Source organism: Lynx canadensis, chromosome C1, assembly GCF_007474595.2.
Source record: "Lynx canadensis isolate LIC74 chromosome C1, mLynCan4.pri.v2, whole genome shotgun sequence".
Classification (NCBI taxonomy): domain Eukaryota; kingdom Metazoa; phylum Chordata; class Mammalia; order Carnivora; family Felidae; genus Lynx; species Lynx canadensis.
Genome location: NC_044310.1, coordinates 215,279,960 through 215,298,558, shown reverse-complemented (window position 1 = coordinate 215,298,558; position 18,599 = coordinate 215,279,960). Strand labels below are relative to the sequence as shown.

Genomic DNA, 18,599 nt, shown 5'->3' with positions numbered 1-18,599 from the left:
TTTAAAGAAATAGAAAGCTCAAACCTTGAGTTTCCTGAAAGGTGGATTTTCCTTTAAAATCTGGTAAGAGGTGGGGGTTTCTGAACAAGCTGCAAACATAATGAAAAGCAATGAAAAAGAAAGCTCGTGTGTGTGTGTGTGTGTGTGTGTGCATGTCTGTGCGAGTGCTTGCATGTGCATGTGTGCTTGCGTGCTTGTGTGCTTGGGTACGTCTGTGTGCGTGTGTGTGTGTGTGTGTGTGTGTGTTTCAGCAATATTGGTAAGTTGCAAGTTCATTACCCTCCTAGCTGGCACTTGAAGGGCACTTACGATGACTCATTTCAACTCTGCAGGAATGTAGCCTGATCTCATAAGAGTGACCTTTCTTGAAGCTGAAATTGCTAAGGTTTTTTTTTCCCTTCATATTTTATAACTAGAGGGTTCCCAGACCATCAGTCCCTTACGTGAGGGTTTTTTTCAGTGGTGGTTCCAGCAAATTCTGCAGATGAAGAAGACCTGAATCAGAAGGAGCAAGGAGCTGAGCTTTGAGCTTAGCTGCCCTAACTCAGTACCTGCACTCTGTGAGACTTGCCCTCCCTCCCCCAGTTCCTTCTAGAAAGGCCACCCCAGCCATAGAAAGGGTCCCACTGCGGGGGCCCAGCACCGGCGGATGGTGCCCGTGGATGCAGCCATAAAGCCTGGAGAGTCCGTGCAGAGGTGCGGGCTGGCTGGGGCCGTGTGCAGGAGCTGTGGAACAGGCTCGTGGTGATGAACCAACTCCCAGAGGAACTCAGCCAGTTAAAGGGAAAAAGAAGGTCTAAGGGAATGTGGGATGCACGGAGGCTCACACTTGTGGGTAAATAAGCCATCAAGTTTCCCAAGTCTTCGATGATGTTTTGCGGAGCCCGGAACACTTCGACGTGGCAGGGCTTTGTGAAGGAAGAAGGGTCCCAACGCGGCAGGATGGCTCTGCCGACGAGTGGCCTCCGTGAGCCGTGGTCGGGGCCTTGGCGTACTTACCTCCTCGTCCTGCCGCCTGGGTTCAGCGTGTTCTGTGGGTGGGTTCGTAAATGCTGAATGAATGACCCAGGACGAGCCAACTAGAGTCTTGTGCTTGCACACTCCTGTGCATCTGTAACGCAAAGAGCGGAAAGTGAAGCAGCGGAGAGCCAGATTGCAGTCTAGACCTCGTAACTCGCGTTTTTGTACGGAACTTAACTACGTTCTCTCCCACTATGTCCTTCTGCAAGGGTCACCGTACCAAGTGATGAGGTCAAGGCAAGAATCCCCCTCAGTTCTACAAATGAGAAGCTCAGGTGTTTCCCCATGGTTACCACCCTAGAAAATACTGGAGCCGGTTCCCGACCTCCCACACAATTCTTCGTCCACTGCTCTGAGCTGCAAAGCCGCTGTAGCAAACTCAGATCTGATTCTCGCTGGGGCGCTCTCTCCTCAAAACAGTAGTTCATGAGCAGACTGTACTTGAGAAGTTCCTCTGAATGACAGAAAGGAGCAAACAGCCCGCTGTAGAATTTATTTTCCCTAATCTGAGCTAATACGGCGTCTAACTATTTGGGTATCCTTGTGCACGTTTATTGTGATTACTGACTTATTTGTATTAATTTTTTAATTAATAGAGTAGGCTCTACACCCAGCGTGGGGTTTGAACTCACAACCCCGAGATCAAGAGTCCCACGTTCTCCCCACTGGCTCTCTTCTCATCCGTCTTGGGACCCCCATCTTAGCTAATTACCTTCGTGAAGATTTTATTTCCAAAGAAGGTCACATTCTGAGGTTCTGGGTAGACATGAATTCTGGGGGGACATTATTCAACCCAGTACAATGCTGAATGATTGGATAGTTTTTTAAAGGGGGTTTAGTTAATTAGTTTATTTATTATTATTTTTGTTGGTGGTGGTAATCTCTATGTCCAATGTGGTCTTGAACTCATGCCCCCAAGGTCAGGAGTCACACGCTCTACTGACTGAGCCAGCCAGACACCCCTGGGTAATTTTTAAATAACAGTTGTAATGAAACTAAAAGATAAAAGGGAGGTTAAGTCACACATTAGGAGCAAGAGCTTCACTGAATCATTCTTCGTTCTATCCTCAATTCAGACTACCCTTCATGGTTCTAGCGTTGCTTTTTCCAATCTGCTTGTTGTCTTTTCATTGCGTATTATTCTTCATAAAAGTTTTTTTTAATTTTTTAATGTTTTATTTATTTTTGAGAGAGAGACAGAAGGTGAGCAGCAGAGAGGCAGAGAGAGAGGGAGACACAGAATCCGAAGCAGGCTCCGGCCTCCGAGCTGTCAGCACAGAGCCCGACACGGGGCTCAAACCCACGAGCAGTGAGATCATGACCCGAGCCAAAGTCGGATGCTCAACCAACTGAGCCACCCAGGTGCCCCTCTGGGTAAGATTTTCTGTTCCTTCTTTAAAAATGCTTTCGTAGCTTTGACATACTCATTTTTTGTGGGATTTTTTTTCAGATGATTCTATTATGTCAGGGTCTTGCATTGCTTCCGGTGGTATTATCAACGCAGGATCAGTTTATATGTTGCAAGTTCAACTAAGGATTGCTACACTACATAAATAATATCAACTCAGACTTCTCCCCACCCACCCCACCCCCCCTGCTTTTCAGAGCCCTGGACAGGGACACGTTGGTTGGTGCGTGGAGTTATTTTAAATTCTCTTCGTTAAGAGGGCTGAGTTTCAAGAATCTCCACTTTCGGCAGAGGGCTGAGTTCTAACTTCTACGAAGACCTCATCTTCTGTCCTCACCAGGTGCGAACAGAGAACAAAAGCCGTCTCAGTGTATTTCTGGGCCAATTAACTCCCTACAAACCCCTCAGTGACCGCAGCCTCGAATCACACTAGATTGATCTGATTTGGGTTCCCTCTTTGTTTCTAGCATCCGAGGGCCTCTCTTTCTTGTTAACTCCATTACGTATCTGAAATAAACTGTGTCATATTTTATCTCACATTTTTAGATCTCCGTAGCCGGAGGCATTTCGCATTAGTGGACTCCTTCAAGTAGCCAATACCGGAAGCCCAGTCTCTGGGGTTTGTTAAAATCAAGTTAACTAGCACTCCTGGATGTTGGCTCACTGTCAGAGTTGGACCCAGTGTCAATCATGCAGACAAGGTCCTGTTTAATCATAGTTTATGGGCCAGCGTAGGGTCCTCCCTTAGCTCAGTGGATCCCTCAAAACATGGTTCCAGTATTGAAATAATTGCCCTCAAAAAATAATTGTCATTCTGTTTCTGCTATTTTCTCTCCCCGTGGATTGCTGGGAAGCCTGAGGAGGAATCTCACAGACATTAGATGGATATTTGGGATAGTCAGAGTATGGTTGATTTAAGTCAAAGTCTGAGAAATTGGGAGACGTGAAAACGAGACCGTCCTGAGCAGTCCAGGAGTCAGGTGGCTGACCTGCCCCTACCCCTGCCCCTAAACCCATAACCGCTTCGAACAGGAGGTCAGACTGTCGGCCCACCTCTGCCACTAACTGGGTAACACGTCCCTCTCAGAGTTTCTCAACTACAAGATAAGAACACTGGACGAAGTGCCTTACAAGCTCCTGGTAGCTCTTGAGTCATTGGTAAAGGTTCGGGGGCGGGAAAGCTGGGGGTAGAGGTCACTGCCGTTCGGAAGCCATGCAGAGGCTCTGCTGGGCTTAAGTTGCCAAGGAACCGGAGGGGCGGGGCTTATTCCAGGTCCTGACACCAGGGCGATGCACTTCCTCCTCCTGACCTTGGTCTTTGCCTCCTTCCCTTGCAGCTCTCTTGGGGTTCATCTACCCCCTTGGGGTTTCCATGTCTTCTTTTGTATGGGATACACCTGCTCTCCCTTTTTCTCAGTCCTGACTGTCTTCTCTCCATTCTTGTCCTCTGTCTCCTCCTGGGCTCTTTCTGGTGGCTGTCCACTCACTACATTAGCAGAGACATTAGAGTTCCATGTCTACACGGAATTCGCCGCAATGCTACCGAAGCTCCCTCCAGCCCCCCTACTGCCCTGTCTTTGATGATAACACCATGCTTACTGAGCACTTGAACTGATCCGACCTCTTCAGTGTCCAAGTCCTAGCCCCTCGTGCCATGTCTCCTATGCAAGTTGCATGTATTCAACGAGTCGTTTTGGAGTTAAGCCAGGCACTGTACTGGACACGAGGATTAAATAAAGAATAAAGAAGGCAGACCCCTGAGGCTTGGAGTAGAAAAGAAGCAGGAAAGCAAGACAATCATGGCTTGTGATTCGTGATAAGTGCTCTGAAGAAAATGAGTCGGGAGACAAGGTAGTGAATGGTGGGGTGGAGAGTGCTGAGAGCCGAGCCGGGGGCTCCAGCAGAAAGCGGGGATTTGAGGAGGGGAGTCTGGTGATCTTTCGGCCTGTGAGTCCCTCTGTGTGTGGAGGTCCAGGAAAAGCCTGAAGGAAAGTGGCCACGAGGAGTCCATGCCAGACAGCCCCTCTCCCTCCCTATTCTTAGTCCCTTCTCAGACTCTGTTCTAGAACCATCCAACAGCCAGTATCTCTCTACCTGTTTTTGGTTTATTTATTTATTTTGAGAGAGACAGAGCACACACTCGGGCGATCAGGGGAGGGGCAGAAAGAGAGGAAGAGAGAGAATCCCAAGCAGGCTCCGTGCTGTCAGTGCAGAGACCCATGCAGGGCTCACACTCACGAACCGTGAGATCATGACCTGAGCCGAAATCCAAAGTCGGCCGCTTAGGGGCGCCTGGGTGGCGCAGTCGGTTGAGCGTCCGACTTCAGCCAGGTCACGATCTCGCGGTCCGTGAGTTCGAGCCCCGCGTCGGGCTCTGTGCTGACAGCCCGGAGCCTGGAGCCTGTTTCCGATTCTGTGTCTCCCTCTCTCTCTGCCCCTCCCCTGTTCATGCTCTGTCTCTCTCTGTCTCAAAAATAAATAAACGGTAAAAAAAAAAAAAAAATTCAAAGTCGGCCGCTTAACTGACTGAGCCACCCAGGCATCCCTGGGTTTGAATTTTAAAACTTTTAGTCAAATTTCCCATTCTGTCCCTTTGGAACAGACACTTTTGTCCCCAGAAAGATGAAAAACAGTACAAAAGTGACACCAATGAGCAGTCTGCTTAGTTTTCAGTGTCCCACCCCTCACCCTCACCTTTGTGTACCGGGGATGAGAAACAGGACTCAGCAAGAAGTATCCAAAGACCTTTCTCCTTGGCTCCTGGTCTAGGATGTCGAGCCAAGATGCAACAATGAACTCAACACCCAGGATACTCAAATCCGTGCAAGGGGCCCATGGGGCCACAAGGGAAACCAGCATAAGGCAGGGACACTGCACTCTAGGAAGTTGCCAGAATTCAGTGTATTTCAAGAAAAGAGCATGAACTCATTCAAGGATTTCAAAGCCATCTCCCCTGGAAGCTCTTAGGAGGTCAACCTGACACAGGGACAGCCAGGACTCCACCATCTTGCTGTTGACTGCACCGTGGTCCCCTCGGATTGCTGATAAGATGAGGCTACCCCATGGTTGGTATCTTCTATGGGAAGTGAGCAAGACCCCGGAGCTGGTGTGGGTCAACCCATCACCAGTTCCCTGGTTTGGCCATGAACATGAGTGCTGAAATGACATAAAGAGGAAGGAAGTTAGAACCCTGGGGCTCAGGGCCCATGAGATCGCTGGATCATCCACAGAACTGCTATGTGGGGACTCTTGTTGAGGAAAAGAAGGCTGTGAGCTGTAAGGCCATAAGGGGCCCGGCTGTTAGACAACGTGAAGGCACCAACACATTTTGGGAGACGGCGGCAGCGCGAGGTAAAGCCAGCCGCCCCTGCCCCCCCCACCCCACCCCACAGTGTTGTGGTAAAGTTGGACATCACACGGGGCATTTCAACCCACGTGGGGAGAAACACATTTGTTGTTTTGTTCACCCCCCAAGAAGAGCCTATGTAATTAAGACGCTCACTCTCGGGAATTTCTGTATCGATGAGTTTGTGAAATGTTGCCGCAAAGCCAAGGAGCATAATAAATCAGACGGGAGGGAACCGTGAGCTTGTCAGAGAGAAGCGTACCTGGTGATCAGATGGCCACCTGGCCTTTCATCTTTCAGTTCTGTTCAGATCATCGGGAAGTACAAGTCAACTAGAGAAATTTAAAAAATGTATATGCGTATAGGCGTAAGAAAGGCACAAGTATAGATCCTCTGAAGTATGATCTTTTGTTCGCCCTATTTTTACAATTATATTTATGAAACATAAAACCAGACCAAGTGTTTTTAGTGTTGTTTGTTTGTTTGTTTTTCGAAATACAAGTAAACATCAGGGAATGAAGAAGGAATTTCAACAGACTGCTTTTCCATTCCTTTACCCAAGAGTGCCCAACTCTCTCTTCGCCTGGGAAAGAAAGGACATTAGGCCATCGTGTCCTCTCTGGGGATATTTGAAGTGTCCGCAGATCTTCTTTCCTGAGGCTTATAAATCACCCTTCCTCACCCAGGCTTAAATCTCCACCCCTCCTCCTCAGTGGTGATGCTGCCCACCCTCCCCGTTCTGCGTTGAAGATCAAAATGGCCCCATCCTTCAAGCCTCTGGCACGCAAGTTCACAGAGGTTCAGTCTAAAGACTCATTCCGAGACACAGAGATGGTAATCTCTACTTACCCGACCTACTGGCTGTTGTTGAGAAAGACGTTGAGCCAACCAAGTGATTTTTAGTGCAAAGTTCCTCTTCGTTCTTTGTCGCCGAAGGGCTCCTTTCCTTGGTTTTAGGATGCTTAAGGGGAAGTGTGGGAGCTCCTCCTGTGGGAGCTCAAGCCAGGCAGTGGGATGTCACTGGAGGGTCTGTCACTGCAGCTGGGCCATGTTTGCGAGATGAAAAGGCTGTCACAGTCCCCAGCCTTGAGTCCTCAACATGCTCTGACAATGACTCATCGGTTACACAGAGTTCTTATCTTCGGACTGTGGGTCCCAAGCTTTGCCCCACTTTTCCGTGGGGGTGTTCCTGGGTCCTGGACAGCTATTCACAACCTTACACACTTGCTCGGCTGGGCCTCTGGAACAGTACTCGCTTGACAGGGTCGTTGCTGTTAAACCGACATTTAAAAGGGATGAGCAAGGGGTCCTGTGGGCACACATTCCTGAAATGCCATATTGACAAAAGCAGACCTGTTTCTCTGACGAGAGACTTTATTCAGGACCCTTTTCTTTTGCTCACCTCTTTTCTGATCCCCGGTGGAACTCTGCCACGGCTCTTCCCAAAAGCACTTGGCCCTGACCCCGTCTGCTTCCCGGGAAGTCTTAAGAGATCTACGTCTTTTGCTGTAATCTGGGAGGTCTGCTTTCGGGGGTCCGCGGGTCAGATAATCAACAAAAAGCCGAAGCCGAGGCCGTGGTGTGTCGGGTGTCAATCCACTCAAAAATATCATTGCTGACATGTGTTTTGTACTAAGTCTTTGCAACCTGGCAACAGGTTTATATTTTAGAGAACGCCTGGGTCACGAGCAGCCACATTTCTGATGCTCGGCGGCCACCTGCGGCCAGTGGCCAGGGCGGGGCCAGATGACTCCGATAAAAAGGCATTCAGGTCTGGGCCCTCAGGAGGGAGAGACTACAGAGGGCTTGGTGGCCTTTCCCTGAAGCACAAGAAAAGATTCCAGAGGCTCTGGCCCCCCACCCCCTTCCCCACTAGTCCTGTTCTACTACTTCTCCTCGGCAGGCTAAAGCTTCCTCTGCAGCTGCCACTGAGGTGGAGGACGCATTACTGTCCCAGCTAAAGCAAACAGCAGCGGTCGCTTTGGTTTCTAATCGTGACCACCTCCGATCGACAGCCGGGCCGAGACTTCAGCTGAGAAAGAAAACAAACACGTGAGAGGAAAGAAAGAAGCAGAACTTTGAGTCGGGCTTATCTTCAGGACACATTCAATTGAAGGAGGGAGAAGCTCCCTCCTTTTTTTTTTTTTTTAAGCAAAGAAAGGTCAACTGTTAATCATCTTGGGAAATGTGAAAGCCAATGTGGTAAAACTGTGACACGTTTTAATGGGCAAAAAAATAGCTGACATAGACTCTACAGGCCAGAAAAAAAAAGAAGAACAAGGAGAAGACGATGACAAAGAAGAAGAAGAAGAAGAAGAAGAAGAAGAAGAAGAAAAAGAAGAAGAAGAAAAAGAAGAAGCAGCAATGCTCCTTTTATCCATCTAAAGAAAAAAAAAAATCCCAACCTCATTATCAGCTCTCAATAGAGGATTAACAGGCACTGAGCGGAGAAGCTTCCGGAAGGCTGGCATTCCAGAGAAGCTCATCAGGTTTTTGAAAGAAAGAATGTCAACCCCACTCAACTCCCAGCCTCTTGTCTACCAAATGGGAAAAATCACACACACAGATCTGGCCGCTCCAGTCTGTGTTTGCGAAGAGAAGAGTTAAAAGGGCCAGAGCTTGGGGGCGGCCGGGAGGTGGGGGTGGGGGTGTGCTGGCTTAGTGCTCTGGTGAAGTTACCTTGTGCAACCCTCTTCTTTCCCTCACAGCAGCCCAAAGATGTGCCTGAGGTGTGACTGGGGCGTGTGGCTCTTCCCTGTGGGGTTTTCTGTAAACCCCCCAACTCAGTAGGTAGGGGCTGGGGCATCCTAATATTGGGAAAAATCGAACATTCAAGCTATTGCTTAAACTTTCTGCTGCAAATGAATTTTCATGGGAATGCAAGCTGGTGCAGCCACTCTGGAAAACAGTATGGAGGTTCCGCAAAAAACTAAAAATAGAACTACCCTACGACCCAGCAATTGCACTACTAGGCATTTATCCAAGGGATGCAGTTGTGCTGTTTCAAAGGGACACATGCACCCCCGTGTTTATAGCAGCACGATCAACAATAGCCAAAGTATGGAAAGAGCCCAAATGTCCATCGACGGATGAATGGATAAAGAAAACATGGTGTATATATACAATGGAGTATTACTCAGCAATCAAAAAGAATGAAATCTTGCCATTCGCAACTACGTGGATGGAAGGAGAGGGTATTATGCTAAGCGAAATTAGTCAGTCAGAGAAAGACAAAAATCATAGGACTTCACTCATCCTAGGACTTTAAGAGACAAAACAGATGAACATAAGGGAAGGGAAGCAAAAATAATATAAAAACAGGGAGGGGGACAAAACAGAAGAGACTCATAAATATGGAGAACAAACTGAGGGTTATTGGAGGGGTTGTGGGAGGGGGGATGGGCTAAATGGGTCAGGGGCACTAAGGAATCTACTCCTGAAATCATCATTACACTAGATGCTAACTAATTTGTATACAATTTTTTAAAAAATAAAAGAAAATTATGGTGATTTTCAAAACAAATTTTTTTTTTCAGCCACCAAATGGCTAGAATTAAGGAAAAAGGATCTCCACTGGCTTTTGATCCCTGTCACAAAAAAGCTCGCTGTTCCTTACTCCGGACCGGAAGATTCTTCGGGCGGTCCAGTCCGGGTCAGTGACGCTGTCTTCAGCACTGCGTTGTCGATGCTCGGGGACGGGAGTCATCACGGTCCCTCTCTGCGGATGTGGGCTTTGCTGAGCTACGGGGTGGAAAAGAGAAACCCACCGTGCTGTGGGACATAGCCTGTGCAACTGGTCACCCGTGCGCGACTTTTCCAGGGCCGCCGTGACAAATTCCCACAGACTGGGAGTCAAAAACAGAAATGACTCTATCATGGTTCTGGAGGCCAGAAACCCAAAATCAAGGTGTGAGCACGAGTGGCTCCTTCCGGAGGCTCCAAGGAAGATTCTAGTCCAGTCCACTTCTAGCTTCTGGTGGTTTACAGCTTGGAGCTCCTTGGCCTGTAGACACATCCCTTCAGTCTCCGTCTGCCTTGTCACATGGTGCCCTCCTCTGTGTGTTCCCTGTGGCCCGCGTGGCCTTCTCATAAGGACACCAGCCATTGGGTTTCAGGCCCACCCTACATCCAGGATGACCTTCCTTAACGAATTACATCCACAAAGACCCTATTTTCCAAAAAGCTCACATCCTGAGGTCCCAGGTAGACAGGCATTTCGGAGGGAACACCATTCAGCCCAGTACGTCATGATTCTCCTACGAGATGGAATTTTCCTGAACTTCTAGTTGCTTTTTTTTTTTTTTAATCACCACAAATATTGTCGCTTTGACACGAGAAAAGGCTCTACTAGACTCCTGGCTGCCTTGAAGAGGAATCGACCCTGGCTTAGAGACGAACTTGGGAGTAAAGGTGAAGCCAGCCGTTCTGCGCCATGCCTGAGGTACAGGACTGAGCGTTGAGTAAGGGCCTCGGAGACCGGGAGGGAAGAGAGAGGCAACCTCTGCTCCTTCTTGGAGGGGGGAAAGAGGAGGAGGTGAGAAGGGGGAGCAGGCCGGGTCAGTGAGGAGCCAGGTGGGTCCAGGCTCAAAGGTCCTTGGCGGGGGGGTGAGGAGATGGAGACGCCAAAAGGCCTCTCAGAGACAGGACCCCGTTCACACCACCCGGAAGACCGCCCTGCGAGGGGGCGTTTTTGCACAGAACTTAGAGCAACAGACTCCTTGACGGTGAATTTCTGTCCTCGGCCACACTCGGGCGACTTCTGCGCCTCCTGCCCGCCCTGGCCCGGACCCCCCAGCTTTCCGCGGAAAGCGTCCCCCTGAGAGGCCGCCGCAGCAGAAGTCACAGAGGAAGGAAGTCAGTCAGGCCCATGTGCACATGGTCGACTGAGGTCTTGCTTCCTTTTTATTTTCTTTCTAGTGCTCAGCTCAAAATTGTGCCTCCTTTAGCGCACGCTTCTTTTTTTAACCCTCCGGCTAACGTGGAAAGAATTTGTTTAGTTTGCTGTGGTGCAGCGGCATAAACCATTGGCGGGGTGATTCATGCACCCTGGGCTGCTGACGTGCACGGGGAGGGACGGGGACCTCGTGGAGGGGGGCGGGGAGCATGCGGGGAAGTTCTAAAGCTGATGAAATAGCCCTGAGGCTGATACAGCAGAATATACGTGCTCCTTATCGATCCCTAATTGTGAGCGTTGCTTCTCCGTAACAATGCACGTTCCCTTTGCTAACAGGACCAGATGGAAAAACCGAGAGGCACGTGCAGGGAAAGGACTGGATTACAGGTCAAGCTCGATCTAGAGGCACTTCCCTAATGTTGGCAAGGAGGCCCGACTCTGCAGAAAAGGCAGAAGGCCCGTGGCAAGGTGTCGAACGCATGACTCGCGCAATGCTAAAAACTCCAGAAGCGGGAGGGTGTGAGGACATCTTAACATGGCGAAGCGGGCTTTTAGAAATGCCATTAAGTCTTGGCTCACGGTTCTGCTTGTCTCCAAGCTCAGTGTTAAACACATCTGATTTGCGCTTCTAAAAGGAGCCAGGTTGAGGCAATGGAAAAAAGGTCTGAGGGGATAGGAATCCCGGGATTCCTTCAGCCAGTAACTATGTGACCTCGGGGGAGCGGCTTCGCCAGGCCGTCCCAGGCTTTGGTGAGGACACGAAGGTACGTAAAGGTGTTCACGTAGCGCCTGCTGCCCGAGAAGCAGAGGGCACATCGCTGGAGCGTTATCTTTCCAGGACAGACTGCTGCAAACACGCCCGTGGGAGTTTCTGCCCCGATGCCAGACTTGCCCTCTGAGCATCCCTCCCTTCCCAGCCCCCTCCAACCCATGGAGCCGCCAGTCGCCCTCCTACTGACGTGAGCCAGAGGGAATGCCCCTTGCTCGCGGCCCAGGACCCCTGCCTGAGACCGTCGGTTGTATTCCTTCCCTGTGGCTGCTCTCAAACGCCACCACAAATGTGGAGGCTTAAAACAAGAGGTTTCTTCTCTCAGGACAGTTCTGAAGGCCAGAAGCCCAAAGACGGTTCCACTGGGCCAACATCAAGGTGTCGGCGGGGCCGTGCACCCTCCCGAAGCTCTAGGGGAGAATTGATTGCTCCCTCCTTCAGCTTCTGGTGGCTGCTGGCATTTCCACGCCCGTGGCCCCATCACTCTGGTCTCCGCCTCTGTGGTCACGTGGCCTTCTCCTCGTGGGTGAGCAAAATCTCCCCCTCCCTCTTTCTCATGAGCCCCCCTGGGGTTACCTTTAAGGCCCACCCGGATAATCCAGGATAATCCCCCCATCTCGAAATCATGAAGTCAATCACATTGGAAAAGACCCTTTTTCCAAATGAAGTCACATTCACAGGGGAGGGGCGTCAGGAGAGTAGGAGCTGTTATCTCTAGGGGCCCTTATTCAGACAGTATCAGCTGTCTGATACTGACCTTTATGTTTTCAATCTCCGTTTGGTGGGGTTTTTTAAAATTATTTTTAATGTTTATTTATTTTTGAGAGAGAGACAGAGCGTGAGCAGGGGAGGGGCAGAGAGAGAGGGAGACGCAGAATCCGAACAAAGCAGGCTCCGGGCTCCGAGCTGTCGGCACAGAGCCCGACGTGGGGCTCAAACCCACAAACCGTGAGATCATGACCTGAGCCAAAGTTGGATGCTTAACTGACTGAGCCACCCAGGCACCGTTCCATTTGGTGTTTGGGTTTTTTTCTTGTGTTTTTTGGTTTTTGATTTTGGGTGTTTTTGTTTGTTTGTTTTTTTGTTTTTTTGATTTTTTGATGAGGAAGTTTAAGATGCTCATTGTATCAATCTCGTGGGACCTGTGTATACCAGTGGCCGCTATGTCTCCACAGAAGAGAAATAACAAGAACCAGGAACCCAAGGGGCGCCTGGGTGGCTCAGTCGGTTGAGCGTCCGACTTCGGCTCAGGTCACCATCTCACGGTTTGTGGGTTCGAGCCCCGCGCCCGCGTCGGGCTCTGTGCTGACAGCTCGGAGACTGGAGCCTGTTTCGGATTCTGTGTCTCCCTCTCTCTCTGCCCCTCCCCTGCTCACACTCTGTCTCTGTCTCAAGAATAAATAACCATTAAAAAACAATTAAAAAAAAAACAACAAACCAGGAACCCGGAGCTATTGGCATCCGCTGGGCTTTTCTCCGCATTTTGCTATTTATGGGTCTCTTCCTCATTAAAGCAGTAGCTAGAGATACACTTTTCCGCTTTTGATGGGAAAAAGCTTTTGGTTCTCATGAGGGGAAACACCCAGTGAATGTGTGGGTTTTCTCCACAGCTAAATTGAGCACAGTATGTGAAGAAATACTGCCCCAAACCTTTCCCATCAAAAGCATTTAGGTTATTCTTAGACGGTTTTGACAACAGCCTCTCTTACCTTGAAGCCATCACCATGCATTATTTAGACCGCACATTTCTGCTAAATTCCGTCCCTGCACCGCCCCCCCCCCCCACCTAAATGTTGCGAATGTGTTTGGTCTTTTAAGAGCACAGGCAGAAGCATGAACCACAGGAGTATGTGCTCGACCTGCTCTGTAAAATGCTGCTATTATCCAGATGTGTGCTCCGGAGTTATAAAATCGTTTTTAATCTCTTTTAGACGCGATGCAGATTTGTCGTAATCATGCCTTTTATTGCTAACCTTTGTGAAGTAGGAGTAGCCCTCGTGTCTCTCCATTAAAACACTCGTGTGTCTGCGAAACCTTTATTAAATGAAATAAACATGGAACGATGTTGCTAATTTGCAGTCCCTCTTCTGCTTCTTGGGAGAGAAATACCTTGTTTCGGTGGCATGGAGAATTGTTTACTGTTTTTGTTTGAATCTGAAAAATCCCCCAAAGCTATGGAAGGAACAGCAAATTTGAGGTGGGGGAAACATTGTAGGCGCATGATGGTACACGTCACCAGTGGAAACCAAGCTGGTGTTATACGGAGAAGGGGAATTTTTGATCACGCAGTAATTGAACAGTCTTTTCCTGTCAGAGCAGATTCGGTGGGCCCAAGAAATCTGACGGACTCCTTCCTTCATGGATTTAGCTGATATTTTAGGAGCACCTGGGACACAGCAGATGTTATAGGTTAAATGGTGGGCACTCAAGGTTCCGGTCTTTGTTGGAAGGCAGCCTCTCGGAGGAAACGCGTAGAGAACTTTCTAATTTTCCCCTAGGAGCAAATGGAGTCTCAAAACAATCTTGAAAGGAGGCAAGTGAGACCTGTCAGGTTCCGATTTGCCTTTGAAATGGTCACTTGGCTGGAAACAGGCATGAGGGTGGCTGGGGAAGAGAAGACTTAGTGGGGGCCAAGGTGGTGGTGGACGGATTTGCGACGAGGTCTTTACGAGGTAGAGTGCACAGAACCACGTGGTGGATCGGCTCTGAGTTGGGGGGCCGTCAATCTTGACCTGTTGGGACAGTCTGGGTTTATGCCTGCTGGTTCAACACAATCCCGAATGCTCCCTCCCTTTCCTCCCCAAAGGGAGGTGGTTCGAACAACAAGCTGTGCGGTTGTCTTACCGGTGAGCCATGAGGGCGAAAGGACGGCAGTGTCCTTGGCTGAGATAGTGAGTGGCAGAAAATTGTGATTGCGTGCATTGTAATGTCACAACCGATTCCACTGGGATCGAAGTCAACTGCTCGTGCGGGTTTAATGGCATCGGCATTCTCCTGGTCACTCTGCTGAGCAATCGTTGCCACCGATGTTGGTAAAGACGGGTACCGTCTGCTCCCTTGGCTGGTCCCACTGGCCCCACTGTGTGATATGCTCAGCGAGGCTCCCAGGTGACTGTGGCCACAGTTCCCTGGCCAACTAATCATGTAGGAAACACACACTGGTCTCGTGGGTATCGCGCACCCCCTGCCACCATTTACTCTGGCTTATGGGGACCCCCACACACGTCCCTCCAGCGTCTGCTGATGGTGGAGATATTGATGAGGACCATCTCAGAGAGAGACAGAGAGAGAGAGAGCCCACGGTGGGCACAGAGTTACAGTAGCTGAGATTTTGAAAAGAAGGCCAGGCCACCCCCACGTTGCAACAAGAGTCTGAAGTGCGTCTATGCAGCAGATCTCTTCATGTGGATGGGATGCCATTTTGTCAAACAATTAACTGTGCTCTTGACCAAGTTTTCTATATGACTATGTCTTTTTCTTATCAATTTATGGGATCGCTCTATATAACAGGCATATTAACTTTCAGTCTATAGGAAATGAAACTATTTCCCAGCCTATCATCTTTCTTTGGGTTACATTTATGGTATCTTTATATATATGAAAGATATACGAAGACACCTGTCTGGTATTTACATATATTCACTTGCACACACACACACACACACATACACACACACACACATATTCACACATACATCTTTTGCTTTCCGGGATTTCCTATCACTGGGAATGAGTTCTCCCCATCGTCTCCGATTTTCTGTAGTTCGATTAAATTCTCCTTGAATTTAGATCTTGACTTATTCAAAAACATAGCGCCATTTTTCCAAGAGCTCTTAAAGACAGTTTATAAAAGCCTAACAGAGCTAGATTTTCTTTTTTAACAAACCACTCCAAACCAGTATTTTCCCTGAAAATATTGTTTTATAAGAAAACAAGACACTGAGCAGCAGCGAAATGTACTGTGGTGTAAACGTTTACCCCGGAGATGCTACGCTCCTCCGTGGGAGGTGTCCTGTGTGCGAAACCGTGGAGCTCACGCTTCCCACACCAGTGCCGGAGCCGGGCTTTCTCTCCACAGATCATTTCAGTGGCGGCTGGCACCTGCCCGAGCTCTGTCCACACGGACTCCGCTTCTGAACAGGTGTCCTCCTCCCTAGGACAAGCCCCCTCATCTGCCCCCGTTTCCTCCCACAGCAAAGAAGTCAGTTCTTCTGTCTCTAAACCGGCCCTAGATGGAAAGACTCGGTCAGGTCTAAATTAGGAACTTCCTTTCCTTGTGAGGTGAGGTTTTACTTTTCTATTTTAAAGGCATTACCTTTTCATAGAAGAAGAAGAAGAAGAAAAGGAAAGAAAGAAAGAAAGAAAGAAAGAAAGAAAGAAAGAAAGAAAGAAAGAAAAGGGGGGTTTCCTGGGTGGTTCAGTCGGTTAATCATCCGACTCTTGATTTCAGCTCAGATCACGACCTCGTGGTTTGTGGGTTTGCGCCCAGTGTTGGGCTTTGCTGATAGCAAGGAGCCTGCTTGGGATTCTCTCTCTTTCTTTCTCTCTGCTCCTCCCCTGCTCTCTTTCTCTCTCTCTCTCAAAAATAAACTTAAACAAAAAAACAAGCAAGCAAAAAGTGTAGTGATACGTAGAAACCTTCCCCGCGTGAACCCGAGTGACCATCCGGCACACCGCAGGTCTACACTCCAGGACCACCTACGGCTCCTGCAGCTGCGGTCCAGGGAGAGACTCAAGCCACCTGCGAGCCCGGACAGCCAGGAGATGGTGGCCTTGGCTGCTGGAGTTCCAACTTCCCTTCTGGTCCATGAGGGCTCCAGCAGGGGGGGGGAGGGGGGCTTTCTCCGCCAGGGGGTGTGGGGACCCGGCTGCAGCCGCCGAGCCTCCAGGAGAGGAGCCAGCCCAGGACACCTGGACACACGGAGGAGAGAGGCAGCGGGAATACCTTGCAGGACATTTGTTCCGTGCCTACCCGAGTGGCCGATACGCAGGACCTTGGCCTCCTCCTGGTGGCCAGGTAACCAGCTAAGCAAGAGCGAGCATCTTAATCGGGTCTGCCGGGCAGCTGCAGGATGTGGGAGAGGATGCCCGCTTCTGATCCAATTCTCCTCTCCTTTGCCCAGAAATAGGCGCACAATGAGGAAGTCGCCTGATTCCAGATGGCAACTGTCCCAGAAAAGCAGGTGCCCTGCATGGTGTGGACATCCATGTGCATTAATAGAGCGATTTCCATTCGGGGTGCAGAAGGCTGGCTTCCGAAGGAGCCTCGGTTCACCATGGGCGGAGGGAACGCGGAACAGGAGAAACCGTCTTTGTTCTAAAGAAAACCCTGCAGGGAGCGGTCATTTGGACACTTGGTTTTGAACGGACGGGGCCTAAACCTTGGCCCCGTTGCCCTCAGCGAGGGACGTAAGCGCTGAGCGGAGAAAGGTCATTGTAGCAAAGCAAGCAGAGGGGATCTTGGTGGAAATGGGGTTTTTTGGTCCCAGCTACTTGCTTCGTTGAACGCCCACCCGCCCCGTGCAGGGAGCAAAGGCCTGGCCAGCGAAGCCTGCAGCCCGGGGGACTGTCTTGACCGGCAGACAGACCAGAAAGCCACAGTGAGCGGCGACGCTCGTGGGCCTGGAAGAGAAGGGTCTGAAGCCGGGTCAGGAGCAAACCAGGGGTGGCTCAGCTCAGCAGCACGTCTCGGGACCGTCCCCTGGCCCCTGAACGAGGGCACGCGAGGAGAGGTTCAAAGAACTAAGAATTCCGAGTCCACGGCTCTCGCCTCCCCTCTCTCCTCCTGAAGCAGCCCCGGGGTTCCTGGGGTCGCTCAAGCTAGAGGCTCCTAAATGCATCTGCTTCTTGTACTCTCTAGGGTCTTGTTACCTCGGCCGGAGCGTTCTTGGCCCTGCCGCTCAGAGGAGACCTGGATCAGGGCACCATCCGCGGGAGCAGAGAGCCAGGCTCACCGCCAAGGGTGACGTCCGCGGAGTCACTGCAGGCGCCCGGCCACGTGCAGGTGGTCCCTGTGACCTCGAGGGGACGCGGCCGAAGTCTCTCGGCTTCTCCCGGAGAGGGTGGCGGACGCTACTCTGGGGGAAACCAACTGATCCCCCTCCCTCCCCACCTCCCTCCCTCCCACCACAGTTATTCATTGAACACCGGCTACGTGCCAAGCGTGGTTGTAGGAACCGGGACTGTAGGCACGAGCAAAAACAAGCCCTCGCCCTCGGTGCTTGTGTTCTGACGCGGGGAGACAGTTAAAACCCAGAGAAGCCAACGAGCCGGGGCTAGAATATCGGATAGTGGTAAATACCGCGAAACAATATGAAGACAAGGGAGGAGGCGGGGGGACCTAGCATGGGGCGCTGTCTTGCTCAGTGTCTCTCTCTAGGTCTTGGCCCAGGACAGCTAGCCCCCCGCCAGGACACTCAGAGGGACTCCAGGGCCCCCTCCTGCACTGGACAGGCCTGAAGGATCCTTCGGGGCAGCCCAAGGTGAGTGCCACCGTGTGGCCTGACATTCAGGGCTCCCCTCTGCAGAGCGGAGAGGATTAGGACTGGGAGGGGGGGGGCGTTCCGGTGTGATGTTCCACGAAAACGGGCTCTCTCCAGGCCTCCCTGCTTTGGGGAGGCAGTCCGGCAGCCGTGACGCCCCGAGGTGCTCCCACGGCCCCAGCGGCATCTCCCAGGGCCTCAGCACCGAGTTGGGTCCCTCCCCCAGCGTCCTTGCCCACCAGCCTCCTTTCTGGGCCAGGCCCAGGGGCTTCTCGGCAGCGGCTCCACCGACCCCAAATCTGGGCACTCGGATGTCCTCCAACCCCAGCATTCAGCGGGAGATCACAGGAGACAAGCAGATCACCAAACCGCCAGAACACAGAGTTTCAGAACAGCCTCTCGGACACTGCCTGATCTCTACAGAGGCAATTCCACAGCGTCTCGTCACGTTTTTATATTCTAGAAGCACCAGATATGGGTTTTCACAATGCACATTAAAGCCATCCACGTGACAAGCCGCCAAAGACAGGTGTACTTACAGTAACGGAAAAGGTTTTTTTTTTTTTTTTTAACAAGGAAGGAGATCCGGAAAGCAGTAGTTGGGCAGAAGTGGATTTTTGCACTCTGGGTGGGTATGTATCAGACTGGCCGGGAGCCCAGGGGATTGGTCAGGAAGAGGA

The 18,599-nt window shown here is 50.6% G+C and overlaps 1 long non-coding RNA gene across 2 annotated transcripts; it reads right to left on the bottom strand.

Annotated features, from left to right (window-relative positions):
• Positions 1-1,008: 1,008 nt before the first annotated feature.
• On the bottom strand, positions 1,009-6,874 carry LOC115522181. 2 transcript variants are annotated; one of them, XR_004344054.1, is made up of 4 exons: positions 6,624-6,874; positions 5,931-6,106; positions 5,123-5,584; positions 1,009-1,111 (listed from the first exon to the last, which is right to left on the bottom strand). It is a non-coding gene; the product is annotated as an uncharacterized LOC115522181 (long non-coding RNA). The 2 variants fall into 2 exon arrangements; XR_004344055.1 differs by having other exon boundaries at positions 6,037-6,106.
• Between the last annotated feature and the right edge of the window lie 11,725 nt (positions 6,875-18,599).